This window comes from Pleurodeles waltl, chromosome 1_1 (genome assembly GCF_031143425.1).
Source record: "Pleurodeles waltl isolate 20211129_DDA chromosome 1_1, aPleWal1.hap1.20221129, whole genome shotgun sequence".
Taxonomy (NCBI): domain Eukaryota; kingdom Metazoa; phylum Chordata; class Amphibia; order Caudata; family Salamandridae; genus Pleurodeles; species Pleurodeles waltl.
In genome coordinates this window covers 129416252-129432079 of record NC_090436.1, presented here as the reverse complement: position 1 = coordinate 129432079, position 15828 = coordinate 129416252, and the positions used below count along the sequence as shown (strand labels likewise).

At 45.7% G+C, this 15828-nt stretch overlaps 1 protein-coding gene across 1 annotated transcript in view; it reads left to right on the top strand.

Moving 5' to 3' along the window:
• PSTPIP2 (proline-serine-threonine phosphatase interacting protein 2) overlaps positions 1-15828 on the top strand; it is a 326413-nt gene that overhangs the window by 123078 nt on the left and 187507 nt on the right. The gene's annotated exons all lie outside the window — the stretch shown is intronic.

Sequence of the window (15828 nt, the reverse complement as noted above, 5' to 3'; positions counted from 1 at the left end):
CATCAGTGTCTGATTGGCTCTGTGAGTGGGTGCATCAGTGTCTGAGTGGGTCTGTGAGTGGGTGAATGAGGGTCTGAGTGGCTTTGTGAGTAGGTGCATGAGTGTCTGAGAGTCTGTGAGTTGGTGCGTGAGGGTCTGAGTGGGTTTGTGAGTGGGTGCATGAGTGTCTAAGTGGGACTGTGAATGGATGCATGAGGGTCTGAGTGGGTCGGTGAGTGGGTGAATCAGTGTCTGAGTGGCTCTGTGAGTGGGTGCGTCAGTGTCTGAGTCGGTCTGTGAGTGGGTGCATGAGGGTGTGAGTGGATTTGTGAGTGGGTGCATGAGTGTCTGGGTCTGAAAGTGGGTGTAAGAGTCTATGAGTGGGTGTGTGAGTGGGTGCATGAGTCTCTGCATGTATGAATTAGTGTGTGAATGAGTTTGTGAATTAATTTTTTTTTTTTTGATTATTCATGATTATTCTCGATTAATTGTGAATATCCCCCATGATGAAGAAAAATCATTTTAATCCCACAATTTGACCCTCAAGCACCCCTATATCACACTCCTGGGGTCAGGGCACCTCCACCCTCCATGCTACTTTTCATTTTATTTTTCAGCCCCAGAGACCATGTCCCATTACCTAAAATGGCAGCCACAACTTTCTGTTCAGATTGTGGCCAGCCAATTACAGTGCTTCTATTTGCACGTGCATTTGCGAATATATGCAAAGTATTCGATATACAAATTTGGATTTCCTTTAATATCTCAAAAACTACTGAACGTATTTGCATCAAATAAGAAAAAGCGTAATCTGCGTACCAACAGCTAGCTTTCTGCCAAATTTGGTGTAATTCCGTCCAGTGGTTCCGGCTGTAGTCTAAAAGGTCCTATGGGAATTAACATAGGAAATACAACTTTTTTGACCCCCCCTTTTTCTCAGTCCCCACTTCATGGATCACCCCCAAACTTTCCATGTGCAGCAAGACTCACTAGGGCACTTTTTTTGGAAAATTTTGTTAAGATTCTTCAAATTATGCCAAAGATATAGGCATGTCAAAAAATTATTTTTCTATGGAAACATGGTTCTCACTCTAACTACCTAGTGGTGACCGCCACTAGGTTATATATATATATATATATATATATATATATATATATATATATATATATATATATATATATATAGCTGAGTGGAGAGGATGGGGTAGGTCTCTGGCAAGATGCTCTACGGGACTCAAGTAAGATGCACAAGGGGCGTCCCCTCTGCTACTCGATTGAACTTTTTAAGTGATCAAGTTGGTCAGCTATTTACAGAACAGGTAGAGACTACACACTTATTATGCAAGAGGTGAATTACAAAGGGATATCTATTAAACACAACCCCCCTGAGAGTAGGTTATGTTCCTGGTTCTGAAGAATTACCATGATCCATATGGGACATTAAATAGGCAAGAAACATGTCTACCTTAATCCATTCATACACCTGAGTCAGAAGGATCATTGTACCCATTACTGACTCGCTCTGTTGCTTTTAATCATGACAGGGGCTCCTACACAATAAACTGATTTTGGATATCCCCTATTCATGTTTAATTTACCTTTCCTACACCAATCTACCCACTCTCATAACACCACACCTCTGCTGCACCTCACCATTCATATCGGCAACCAAAAAAGATCTCTGGCAAAGAGCCCCCAGTGGGGCCCGTTGGGCATTGCAGCACCGGCCCATCGTGGTGTCGCCTGATGATGAAGCATGACACCCCTTAGGGAACGCCTCTGCACGCCTCATCCTGGACATCCCCCGCCACTGCCACATCACAGCCCACCTGATAGACCTACACTGGCTCCCTGTCAACAAGAGAATCACGTTCAAACTCCTCACCTACGCCCACAAGGCACTGCACAACACCAGACCAGAATACCTCGGAATACCTCAACAGACGGCTCTCCTTCTACACCATGACCTGACAACTTCGCTCCCCCGACCTTGCCCTCGCCACCGTCCCAAGCATCCACAGAACCACCAACGGGGGCAGATCGTTCTCCCACCTCGCCCCCAAGACGTGGAACACTAATCCCACCCACCTGCGTCAGACACAGGACCTACTTACCTTTAGGAGACATCTCAAGACATGGCTGTTCGAGCAGTAGCAGTCCCCCCCCTCCCCTCAGTGCCTTGAGACCCTCACGGGTGAGTAGTGCGCTTTACAAATACTCTGATTGATTGATTGATTGTGAGGGATCTTGCTCCTGAAAGGGGCTACCCCCATGTGGGGTTCTGACCTGCACGCTGTGCTTTTGGTTTTTGTAGGAGCTACATACTTACCTTTAGTTATAGTTAGGGAGGGGCATGTATGCTGGACCTTTAACGGCCCTCGGTCCCTTTTTGTTGCGAAGGGTGAGGTATGCCTGGGTGGTACTAATGGACAGTAAAGTAACATTCTGCGCCGTAGTAGTAAGCCCCCTCACTCATAGGGAAGTGTCATTCTGCCCCAAATTATCTTAGTGGTGCTGTTTGCCCAAATAAGAATGATTAGTAAAGATTTAAAATTATGAAATAAGCCCCTGTTGTGCAGAATCGGAGAGTTTAAAAATAGATATAAAAATGTTGGTAAGACCACCATTTTAAGTAGCGCAACCCTTCCCACAAAGGTAGCTTAAGGCAAGTGTCTATATGCTATTGTAGCTGGTTGATAGCAGGGTTGTAATTAAGTTGTATTATGGCTTCCACATCTCTTCGTAGATTAATACCCAGGTATTTGACCTATCTAACTGAGTACTTCCAAGAGCATGGCGCTGTTTTGTCAGTGAGTGGGAATATATCTGTTTTACCCCAGTTGATGGAAATACCTGAGTATATACCAAATGTGATGATTTGCCTTATTAATAGAGATACATTGTACTCAGGGTATTTCAATTAAGAGTAAAATACCGTCTGCATACATGGATATCAATATTTTGCCGGAGCGAGAGTCCTCTGTGCATGTGGCATTCCTAGAGGTGTTGTGTCACGGGATCTATGGCTCGGATAAAAAGTGAGGGAGACAAGGGGCATCCTTGCCATGTGGCTCTGTTAATTGTGAATGGGTCCAAAAGTAGACCATTAACACAGACCATGGACCCTTGCAACAGACTTAGAATAGAGCAAGCGTATCAGTGCCAAAAAAAACCTTGGGAGGCTATATCGTTTTAGAGTTTCCATGAAAAAGAGCCATTCCAAAGAATCAAACACCTTTTCCGCATCAAGTAGGACCACTGCAGCTTTGAGCTCAGGGTTTTATTGCTTCAAGACAGCAAACTTCATATGCAAGTTAATTGACGTAGACTTATGGGGGACAAAACCAGCTTGCACCGTGGAGCCAATCTTCTCAAGTAAAAGCGATAGTCTGTTTGCTATCACTTTGGCTAGGATTTTATAATCACATTTTATTAGTGATAATGGCCTATTTGATGCACATCTGGTCCTATCTCACCAAGGGTTGGAGAGGGCTAAGATTACAGCTTTGCGCAGCATCAGAGGAAGCACACCTCCAGTGAGCGTCTTACCATATACCTCCAGGAGGTGTAGGGCTAGAAATATTTAATAGGCTTTGCAGAAGACCATGATCATGCATGCAGAGCCTGGGCCTTCCCGCTAGCCAGGGAACTACTGGTTGCCTCTATCTCCTCTCTGGCGAGAGTATGACTCAGAAATTGCTGGTGACAGCCCTCAAGCCACACTAGAGCCTCTTCTTCCAGATATTTTGGGATGAGTCAACCAACTCCGTCATTCGGGACTCCTCTAAATGTGCATAATAGGAGTGGAATCCAGACAGTATATCCTCATTGTCTATCAATGATACGCCAGACTGTGTCATGATTATGTATATGGCACTGTGTTATCGGCCTTGACGTAGGAGCCAGAACAGGTTCTTACCCAGTCCTTCCCCTTCACCATGTTGCTGCGCAAGCACAATCCTCCCCCAAAAATGTACCTCTTTCTGAAAGGTCCCTGTAATCTTGCAATAGCTGGTGCTGTTCCCTGAGGAGCTGGGGTTGTGGGGTGGGTGTTATACAGGGCACCAGAGTTTTAAGTGACTGTTCTAGATGCGTGAGTTGACTGTGTATATACCAGAGAATCCCTGTGTGCTTAGCTATTGTCACCCCTCGGATATAAGCCTTGAAGACTTGTAGCATATTTCGCTACTGTATCTTTGTTCAATCTGAAGTATTCTAGAATCGCAGTGAGCAACTCACCACCGGGTCTAACAGTGAATGGGGAGGCAGGAAATAACTTCAGTAGCCTGACAGGAGAATGGTCCGATAAAGTGCAGGGTAGATGCGTGATGTCAGTGGCTCAGGCCTTTACATCTGGTTAGGAAAGCCAGTAGTCATGTCTGCAGGAGGACTCCTGTGGTCAGAAATAGAACATATACTTCCTGGTAGAGGGGTGGGCACGTCTCCACCGATGCCACAACACCAGCAGATTCATAATATCTCTCAATGTTTTAACCAATTGTGTATGCGAAGAGCGCTGAGCACCTTTGCAGTCTAGGTCAGGATTTAAAATAAGGTTAAAGTCCTCATCCCATAGCAATGTATCAATCTGAATGGTCAAAATGCCTCGGAAGAAGAGAGGGGTGTCCACGTTCGGTGCGTAGATGTTTAACAAAGTCAGCTTTGTATTTACCAGAGTTCCTATCGACACTGTGAAGTACCCATCTGTGTCCACATGTTGATAATATCTAATATCCACTGGTTTCCATATTAGGCTGCAGACCCTGTGAGAGTATGAACTATATGAGGAGTAGAATCTATGAGGACCTCATTTCTGGGCACATTTATATGTATCCCTAGGGAATAGATGAGTTTCCTGTAAATAGTGCAACATCTATAGTAAGCCTTTCTAAATAAGTGAATACCCGTCATGGTTTACGGTTGTCATTGAGACCCTGGATATTCTAGGAGATGAAGGGGATTTTATTACTTGGAGGTGTAATTTACTGAGGGTAGTGTCAGTAAGATGTGGTGTTTTGTCATGAGTCTGAATCATAATAATCTACAGGTGGATCACATATGGGAGAAAAATCAAATTACCCAAGCAGCATTGCAGCAATCATACCACCTGCACTGCATCCACACTGATGACCCCAGCTGTTATGCATACCTCTAATAAGCAACCCATAAATATCCTTATCAAACTGAGAAATTGATTTATACAGCCAAAAGGAAAGCAGATCAACGGTCTAGGTGGTACACACCATGGACATAACAGTGCCCGTCGGCACATGTTTGATGAGCATAAATACAAGTGTTTATTAGGCAGTTAACAGGGGCCATGATGGACTCACCCATGCAGTGCATGCATAGGAGTTCCATCCATTCATTCATGCCCCCTCACCCCCTCCAGCCCATGGAAGTGTGTTCCATGTATGGGGTTTAGGCCCTGGTTCATGGTTGTGGAGTACCTAAATAAGCTTCCTCCTCTCTCTGTGGGAGTCCGATCTGTCCTGGATGGAGTGTGGTTTGGAGAGCGATCGTGGAGAGCGTTCTATGTGGTGCCAACGGTATTTCAGAATTTTGCGACCTCCTCAGCTAATGTGAAAAAGTGATACTTCATCTCTCAGTCCACCCTCAGCAGACCAGGGTATAGTATAGCTTACTTAACATTCCGACCACATAATGTGTGTTTGACCTCTGCAAACCACTGGTGCGCTTCTTGCACTGCTGTGCTAAAGTCCAGGAGTATGGATATTGCTGAGCCCTGGTATTTCTGTGGCCCCTGCTCCTTGCTAGTCACAAGATTGTATTGCGGTCTCAGAAATTCATTATCTGTGCAATAATCTGCTTAGAGAGGGCCCTGGGAGGAGTGCTGGGGCTGAGTGATCTACGTGCGTTCGATTGGGAACATAGTGCACAAACAGTCCCAACCAAAGAGGTCGACCAGCAGTTTCTTGTCAAAAAGTCCATCTTACCAGTGATATTGGACATGCAATGGAGACATTATTTCGTCACAACCTTGCCTCTAAGTCCTCATTCTTTACAGCTACCGCAAGGGTTCTCTTCTTCAGTTTTGCCAATTTGTTTTTGTTTTTTGTGAGGCCATCTCCCAAGTAGAAATCCTTTCTTTAGTGTCATCTATTCTGTCTGACCGTATATCACGCTGCTCCATCAGGCGGTCTAGTCGAGTCGGCATAGCGTCCATCTTGGCATCACTGCACTGAAGACTGGTTTCCAGGTCCAGTAATACGGCGGGCATAGAGTCACTGGGGTTTGGTCCTGTGTGAATCCAGGTCTTCCTTGGGCAAGGACTCCATGTACCGAGGGATTTTGCTGGCATCAAAGGACAATTTGCCCTATATGGTGTTGTCTTCCACATGGCGCTGGTGGTGGGGAGGGCCCTGGCCCAGTCTGGTCAGCTGTCCTTACTCTAGCACTATCAGACCGACTTGCAGGGTGTGTTTACTCGGTGAGGGTGCACGCTGTTGGATGATTGTCTCCACAGTCCTGCAAGTTGAGGGCGGTGGGCCGGGGGAGGGGTGGCGTGGTGTGCAAAACCCCCGCTCTCACATTGAGCTCTGTGGGCCTGGAGCATAAGGCTGTTTCCTATGTCAGGCTCCTTGCACCAAGTCCTTTCATTTGGTTTGCTTATATTATACTGATAGTCTTTATAACATTGTTACTTTCTGTCCTTGGATTTACTGAGCCATTTCCTCTTGAAGAGACATTGGTTTGACAACCTGGGTGGGTCAGTTTAAAGCTCTTTTACAGACTTTTAAATTTATATTGTCCAAGTCCACCTGCTTCGTTTCGTTCTTAATTATGTTTTTTTAGCCAATTCTAAAAGCACTTCTTATAATCCTCCTTATACAGGAGGTCAGAAGAAAATATCCACTTTTACCATGCTGTGTTATTTACTCAGCGAGTCAGGGTTCGCTACCTGGGCCGCGTCTTCCGGCTCTTGCTGGAAGTGCCTAGACATGTGATTTGCTCTACTCTGGTAGGGTTTCTATAGGGTTTCTAGTTCCAAACTGTGCGCGTGGCACCCCGGTGCGCCTCCAAATCCTGTCAGAGGCGCAGCGGTGCCAGTTGCTGAGCCTATTAAACAGTCGACAAGCGTCAGGAAGGAACCTCTGCCTCTCTACAAATGTTTTGACACTTGCAATAAAAAGTTGTTTGTTTCCACTTGTGGTGCCTCGTGCCAAGAGATCCAGGTGGTGGTGTCAGCCCCCCCCCCCCCACTAAAAGACATATGTAACGGGGAGCCGCTGCAAACGGTCAATTTTCGGTCAAGGGAACCGCGGGTCGAAAAAGTTTGGAATTAGTTGTTTTAAAGCGTTAGTTCTTTAACTCTGTCAATTAACTTCATTTATTTACATCATTCACCTCTTGTTATCGCACGAGGATAGTAAATAGAGGAATTAGCCGTTCACTTTCTTGTTTCCTCAGTGACAGGCTAAAACCACGTTAGCCGCAGAGAGATGTTACAGCCAAAGACAGGACCAAATGGGACCATGAAGCGCCGAGGCGCAGTGATCCACAAAACCTTGTGTTCCATCAAGACGAGCCAAAAAGGGCTGGAAAACAGTGGATAAAAGACATCTGAGAAAAGTAGTGGTGTGATTACTAATTGCTGTAGGAAATCACAGTTTTAGGTAGAGAAGGTAAGTTTATGAGACTTGTAAAGTTTCCTGAGCCATTTCATTTTGCAGATGACTGCCGTGCCCGGGCCCAAGCAAAGAGCCCATTACGGTTATTTGGCTGTTCCATGTGCATTTTCTTTGTAATTGAACTACTCACAGCAGCAGCATCCTCAGAGCGACCCCAGAATTACCAGGACAGCGGCGAGTTGGGTGGTGCTAGCCTTCTTTAGTGGGCAACAGGGGAGAAGCAGGGACAGGCAGCAGAAATACAGCAGAGATGCCAGTGATCCTGAGATGAGGCACCATAAGAGGAGTTGCTTTGACCTGAACTAACCTCCCTGCAAGCACAATTCCCAATTTGCGCTGTGCAACCTAGTTTTTTCAAAACTTTAGTAATACCAGGTTCGCAGATTTCACACAAAAAAGGAGGATAGCAAGAGCCATACGTGCAGGGCCGGACGGGGAAGCTAAAACCAACCCTAGCAAAAATCCTTAACCCAGCTACGCTCCCTTCCTCTTCTTGCACAGTCTCTCTCTTTCCATCCATCCATTTTCTTTCTCTCTCTTCTCCGGCTCTGATCTCTCTCTCCTTTTCTAGCCCTCTCACCCCCTCTCTTTCCCTTGCCGTCTCCATGCACCAAGTGCCTGCTGCCGTTAACCTATGGGGTTTGTGGAAAGTGACAGAGGCACGAGGAGCATCCTTGGGCTTTCTTTCAAAACCATCCTCCCAGGGCTTCATCCCATGAGGGAAAATCCTTAAGGAATAAAAGGCCTGTCCAGCCCTGCACGCCTGGCACAATTTGAGGCAGCCCTGCAAGCGGTGCCTTCATCCCACCGGCCTTGTAGGGAGTTACACTTCCATGCATGTCACCAGCAAACCCTCAGTGCTCTGCACTGGCGTTTCGCAGAAATTGACGTACTTCACTCTTGTTACATAGCTCCTAGTTATGTGCTGGTGTTTTTCCACAACCTAGTTCGCGAAATACTAATCCATATGGAGGTGGTGGCCTGGAGGGATTTGTATAATGGAGTAACTCAGGGACAGCGTTCGTGCTTGTTACTCCACAATCTTCATTCAGATGGCGTTGGGGATGATATAAGGCAGATTTATCCAGGTGCTAGCGATATTGGGAGTTTGTGTATGGCTGGCAGCAGAGGAGTTTCATCCACGAGATTTCTGGACCCACTTTCTAGACTGGTTGTGTTGTCTTGCGTGTCTTACAGAAGGCAGATGAGGGATCTCTATGCTTACAAGGGAGACATGGGAGTATTACTGGATCATACTAGCCATTGAGAGGCAAACTTAGAATACGAGTGATGTGCAGCCATTTAGTTTTCCTGTTCCTTTTGTGGCCCTGGGACATGACATATTGGGGGTCATTCTGACCCTGGTGGTCGGTGACCGCCAGGGTCACGGACCACGGGAGCACCGCCAACAGGCTGGCAGTGCTCCGTCGAGCATTCTGACTGCGGCGGTTCAGCCGCGGTCAGAAACGGAAAGTCGGCGGTCTCCCGCCGACTTTCCGCTGCTCGGGAGAATCCTCCATGGCGGCGGAGCGCGCTCCGCCGCCATGGGGATTCTGACACCCCCTACAGACCCGCCAGGAACAGGATGGCGGTAGGGGGTGCCGCGGGGCCCCTGGGGGGCCCCCATAAGAGGGCCCCACAAAGTATTTCAGTGTCTGCAATGCAATCCATTCGGAGCCGGCATCCTCGTTGCAGGGGCATTTCCGCTGGGCCGGCGGGCGCTCTTTTGGAGAGCGCCCGCCGGCCCAGCGGAAATGTAAGAATGGCGCCGCGGTCTTTTGACCGCGGTGCGGTCATTTGTCGGCGGGACTTTGGCCCATAGAGTTTTTTATCTGTCGTGTTTTTGTGCTTTCTCTATCTAATGACAGGCAATTTGTGTTTAATTTTCAGTTACATTTCAGTTTCACAGCAGTCTAACTAACATCTGTTTTTGTGCTGCTCCGGGACTGTGGGATCAGTGTCCTGAGGGATGGCATGTTAAAGCATCCTGAATGTGAGATTGCAGATCATGCTAAAGTAATTGATAGCTGGCCAGCAGCATTGTTCCAGACCATGAGCTACCAGACTGACCAATTACAGAGAAGAAGCAGGAACAGATGATTAGCAATTAAAGGAGCCTACAGATAAAGCTGGTCTCGTGGCTTTTAAATCCATGTTTACAATTCTGTTTGAAAAAAAAAACAGTGTGTGGCCTGTTGGTAGTGTCTTCAGCAGTGGAGCATGCAGATGAATTAAGCCACACGAGAACTGCAATAAAACATTGCTTTATTCCTCAGCATACACTACCATAGGGCGCATTACATCATACTTTCTGTTAACCACACCTTAACACTTCCCTGTACATTACATACCTCCTTTTCAGAGACCACCCAGAACCCCAAGGATTCTAGTGCACACAACATCAAGGTGTTACGTCTCCCCCTTCGTTACATAGAAAGGTGGCAGCCATTGCCAAAATCATATTACCTCGATTAGCCAGCCAGGCGCTCTTACTTGTCTGCTGACTCGGGTTATTGAAGATCATTGAGATTCACCCTGATTGGACGATGGTGCCATAGGCTCATGCTCTTGAGCTGGATTGGCTAACTGGGTCACTTCCTGTACAGTTTTAGGACTCAACAGGTGTTGTGGCAGTTTTTTTAAATGTGATGTGTCCTGAGAGATCGATTGTCCAGGATGATGTGCTGTCACCGTTTGTCCTTTGCATGCCGCAACCTTTAAAGGATCAGCAGCAAAAGGAGTGTCAGGTTTTTGTCTGTGTTTCTGATTAACCAATACCCAGTCTCCTATGTCATAAACTGTCTCCTGGGCATGCCCATGATGTCTGTGTATGTTTTCATTTTTATTCTCCGAGCTGTGTCGGTGTCTTGAATCTTGACATTATTCACTGGTCGATCCGGGGCCCACTGAGGTAGTTTTGTTCTGATGGATCTCCCAAATACCACGGTGGCTGGGCTCTTACCAGTTTTGGAGTGAGGAGTTGATCAGTAGGCCTGGAGGGACTTACACATGGCTTGGTTAAAATTGATTCCCTCCATGGATACCCGGGGAATGACCCTCTTGATGAGGGTAATATCACAAAATAAAATGATGGACAGAGTGTTGAAACTTTTCAAACACTCACCCCCATTCACAAACCTGGGTTTAATCCATTGTTGTTTTTCTTGCCACGTCACCCCAGTTTGGACCCAGCTATATGCAAATCAGTCTTGATTCTGCTCTCAATGGGAGCAGTCCAGCCCGAACTGCCAAGCCAGGTCCTCCCTGGACAGGATTCAGGCATTCTAGGACAGGTTTCAGGGTAGCACCCTCCATCAGCCAGGCTAGCTTGAATCCAGTGGTGCAGCAAGGAAGGGAACCATGTCTGGGAATACCCTAGCCACTTAGGGCACAAAAGGCAATATAACAAAATAATGATGATGAGAGTACCTATAAATTTTTCGACTATGCCATTGCCTTGGGATGACAGGGGCATACTCTTTTGGTGCTTGACATTGAGTCGGATGAGAAATTCTTTGAACTCTGTGCGGTTAAAGGGCGGGCCATTATCAGATTTGAGGATTTCTGGGATGCCCCAAGTTGCAAAGATGTCATCAAGACGTTTATGACTTTGTCATGGGTTGATGAAGATAAGTCTTCCACCAAAGGAAAAACTTGAATATTCTTCTATGACTACCACGTGATGGTGTCCATTTCCTAAAGGCTCAAAAAAGTCTACTGCAACTCTCTCCCAGGCATGGGCAGGAAGATCAGACATTGTCACTGGTTGCTGTGTCACTTTGGGAGACAAATAATTGCAAGTGTGGCATGCCTTCAGCTCCTTCTCGACTGGCTCATCAAGCCAAGAGAGCCACAGTGTCCTTCATGGGCCAGCTCAGTGACTTGCTGTCTGATGCTTCCAGGTATGACAATCCTCAAACCTCGTAGTATCATGGCTACTTGTACATTTCTGAATTTTTCGAATTCAACGTTATTGGCTAGGTACTGGATCTTTCCCCTCCATGATTGGGTGGTAATCAGTTCTTTGATTAGGTTCATGTCTTTATCTGCATTGGTGGCAGCAATCATTTGTTCTACAGACTGAGCCGCTTGTGTTTTGGAATTCACAATAAAGTAAAGATATGTTTTAGCTGCCTAGGATGTCGAACTGTGACAATGCAGCAGCACACGTGAAAAGTAATCTGCTGGGTTTGGATCCTTCCTCGGTTTGTGCATGATCTCATAGTCATATTCTTGTAGTCGTAACCCCCACCTCAATGCGGAGGGACACCTTAGCCTTCGGGTTTCCGAAAATTGTAAGGAACACCTGTTGTTCCGTGATGACAGAGAATCGTTTTCTGCATAGGAATACATGAAAATGTTTGCAAGCCCACACCATAGCTATACTCTCCTTCTCCGGCTGAGAGTAAGCATGAAGGAAATACTTCAGCAAGAAGAAAAGGCAGAAATGTTCCATCAGGCAAATTGAACTGGTATAAAGCTAAAAACTTTATATATCCACTTGGATAGTCATATTAAAGTAACATTTACCTCAGCAGGTCTGTTGTTTCCTAGTTTTCGATATAGATATTTGGCCTTATTTATAGTTTGACACATGGGATACTCTGTCAAAACGTGGCAAATATCTTGTCCACTGTATTGCAAGTGCCACATGCAATAATGCACTATTTTCTGATGAGGTATCATGGTGGCCAAAATCTAAATCAGGCCCATTGTAGTCTTGATATGAGAACAGTCCAGACTGGCCACTGTCTGCGTTGAGGTGTGATGCCTATTGCTTGAAAGGGAGGGGCTTAGTGATGGGAATATTCCAGGTTCGTTGTATGGAGCTGTTGTTTATCTGTATATACTCAGTGGGCTTTTGTCTAAATGGACCATATTGGGAAATCGAAGTAAGATAGTAGGTAGTAGGGACCAGTTATTGGAAAATGACAGAAAAGAACTGAGCTAAAATTAGAACAGAATTAGAACAGGGGATCACATCCCTATTCCCTCTTGAGCTGAGGACAGTGTTTGCAGAACCTTTATGGTTCATTTTGAGACCTGTGTGCACCAGTTGTTGCCCCTGCATGTGCCAGGGCACCCCAGGGTGTGCCTGCCTCCCCACCACCATGTGTATGCACACCAACTGCAAGACACAGCCCCCTTTTCTTTCAGGTATCCCATTATTTTGTTTGCTTTCTGTTGCATACTTCTTTTTTTGATAAACACATTTTTATTGCTTTGTTAAGGCCATAACAGGTCCAATCTGGTGTGGGAACGTTACCATAGGTCATAATCCGTAACTATATTAATACAAAAAAATCGTTTGTCACTCATTGGGTCGCTCAGTCCACGTTGCTACAACACAGCCAGAGCTCGTGCTCCATCTACTCCAGATTTTATCATATTTGGCTGGACTTCCCTGAGTCGTATGGACCAGCTTTTCCTGTTAAGCGCACCAGTCCACTCCAAGTCTCCATTGTGACAATGTGGGGGGCCTGGAAGCCTTCCATTGTGCAGCAATATCATGCTTGGCCACCAGTAGAGCTAACCCCAAAAAGGTGCGGTCTGCCCAGTTGCCCCTCACCCTCTCCAATACGTCCAACAGGATCATAAGAGGGGACATGTCAATTTTGCTATCTAAAGTGTCACCACCTATTCCCAATACCGGGTTATAACAAGACAATGTCATGTGAAAAAAGTTGGCTGGGGCCTGGGATCAGTGGGGGCTCACCGAGTTAGCTAGAGGGTTTGCTTTGAATTACCTGTCAGGGGTGAGGTATGCACAGCGGAGGTAGTATATCTACATAAGGTGGAGCCGTGAAGAGATGGTCAGCATGCTAGGGGCCATCAGGGCATCCCACCAGTCATCGTCTTCCAAGGGTCCCAGCCAGCCCTCACAGCAAGATCAGAGAGTAACCAGTGTGTCAGAAGCATGGATGACCAATGTGCAATAGATTTGAGACACGCCGCCTCTACCCAATGGATCCATCATAACTTTGGCTTCCATTGGGCTGATCTCAAATAGCGATGTGTCTGGTTAGAGTGTATGTGTATTCCGTGGCGCATCTGTAGGTATTTGTGGAATTGTGTTTTAGATAGAGAGTATGTCTGCTGGAGCGCCTGAAAGGAGGACATGTGTGTGCTCCTCCAGATGTCTCCCAGAAGTGTGATGCTGACAGAGTCCCATCCACCAAACTCCTCCAGCTTTGCTACATTGCGCAGCCAGGTACCGGGCCATAGGGGTGTGTGCTGGGTGTGTTTGGCCCATCACCCAGATTGTCGGAGCACCGCTTTCCACCCGGCAAAGACCATTGTGGTCATTTTAGGAAGTGTATTGGTGACAGAGTCACCATAAAGCATTGCCATTATGCGGGGGAACCGTAGACTCAGGAGCTCAAGCTGATCAGCCCAACCTCCACTGAGCCGGTCATTGATTACCAGAAGCTGTAAGTTGGACATGCCAAGGCCTCCATCGTAACGGGCCCGTTGGCAGGTCATGCATGCTAGACGAGGCCGTGAGTCATGCCACAGAAATTTTATTGCCATCGAGTCCATTTCTCTGAACCGGTGTCTGGGAATTATGTGTGGAATGTTTTGTAGAAGGTAAAAGAATTGCGTTAGGATCATCATTTTAATTAAGACAATCCTTCCCAAGACATGAGTTGGAGAGCCCGGTATTTCTGGAGATCCTCCTTGACTTTACAGGTAAGAGGTGTGATGTTGAGAGACCACTTCAGTGAGGGAAGTAAGGCTACATGAATGCCAAGGTAGTGGAAACTAATGCGGCGGATTGGAAGTGAGGTTTGCCAGCCAGTGCAGTCTCGCGAAGGAGCCAGCGGGACAGTACCAACTTGGTTGGATTCACTGTAAGCTCTCCAGGCAGAGAGGGCCACTGGTAACTGGGTCTGGAAGATATATCAGGACTTCATCTGTGTACAGCGCGATGTGGTCCTCACATCTCGTGGGCCACAAACATTGCACAGTGCATTTCACCGGGAACCCTGGTTTCATTACTGTACTATGCTATAATTGACGTTGTCCGGCCTCGAAAAATCTACTCGCCCACTCGCTATGGCGAGTCATATTTTATCAGGTCAAGCTATTTTTAGGCCCTACTTGACCCTTCTGGAGAGTTAACAAACAGGTATTCTATTCAGTCAGAAAGTGAAAAAGATGCCTTTAAATCTTGTTCTTGTCATATTTGGTCTGTGGTCAGAGGCAGAGGTCAAAGGTCATCTTGTCTTTTTTCATTCTGGCTGTAGAGTTCCAGGATTTGGTAGGGTGACCTGTCTGATCTGCTGTAAAAAGTGTGAAATGAAAGGCTATGTGGGTTTTTCCTAATACACAACATTTAAATAACGAAGTCATTTGTACAAACATTTCAAAATACATGTCAGGAGCTGTGAAAGACCATTTTTTGTTTTTCAGTCCGATGAAAAAAATATTTTAATAAGATGAAAACAAATAACACTTTACTTGGTGACGTGCAAATGATAAATATGTTTTCTGAAGCCCAGTTTTCACAGATTATTAATACACTACATATTTTTATCAGTAAAGCTGCAAGTTAGTGAGGTTTGTGAACATTTCTTGGAAATTAACTGTCTGTAAATGACAGTGTGCTACCACATCATGCTTTAGTAATATATTTATTAAAAGTGAGTGTTTAATCAAACCGGGAAATGCTTCTGCCCTGGTGGCAATGCTATTAGTAAACTAAGAGACAAGTCATGGATCATGTGTACCTTATGTGTGGACTAGATTCTTATTATACATGGAGCAATGTTTAGTCTAATCAAACAAAAGAGTTTTTTGTACAGGAGAAATGCTTAACTTACATATTTGAAAGTGCACTCATGTGAGAATGAAGGAAAAGGCGACTCTGTAAAAATAAAATATTTGCCTAAGATCACACAATTTGAGACCCGTTTATGGGTCAACTACATTAAGGTTAGGTCGAGTAGATTATTCAAGTAACTCAACCTGCAGGTCTAGTGACAATTTTATGATTTTTCGAGGCCTGGTTGTTTTTAATGTTGTAAGTTGTGTATTCCATTGATCTTACTTGTTTATACTAGGAATATATTTAAGATATTGCTTTGTTAATGTTTTGTGAACTCTTAAACTTGAAACTTGCCTGGGCATTTATATGTAATTGTTGCTTTAAAAACCATGTTGGACTATACTGTGATGTACCTCATCAACTCTCTTA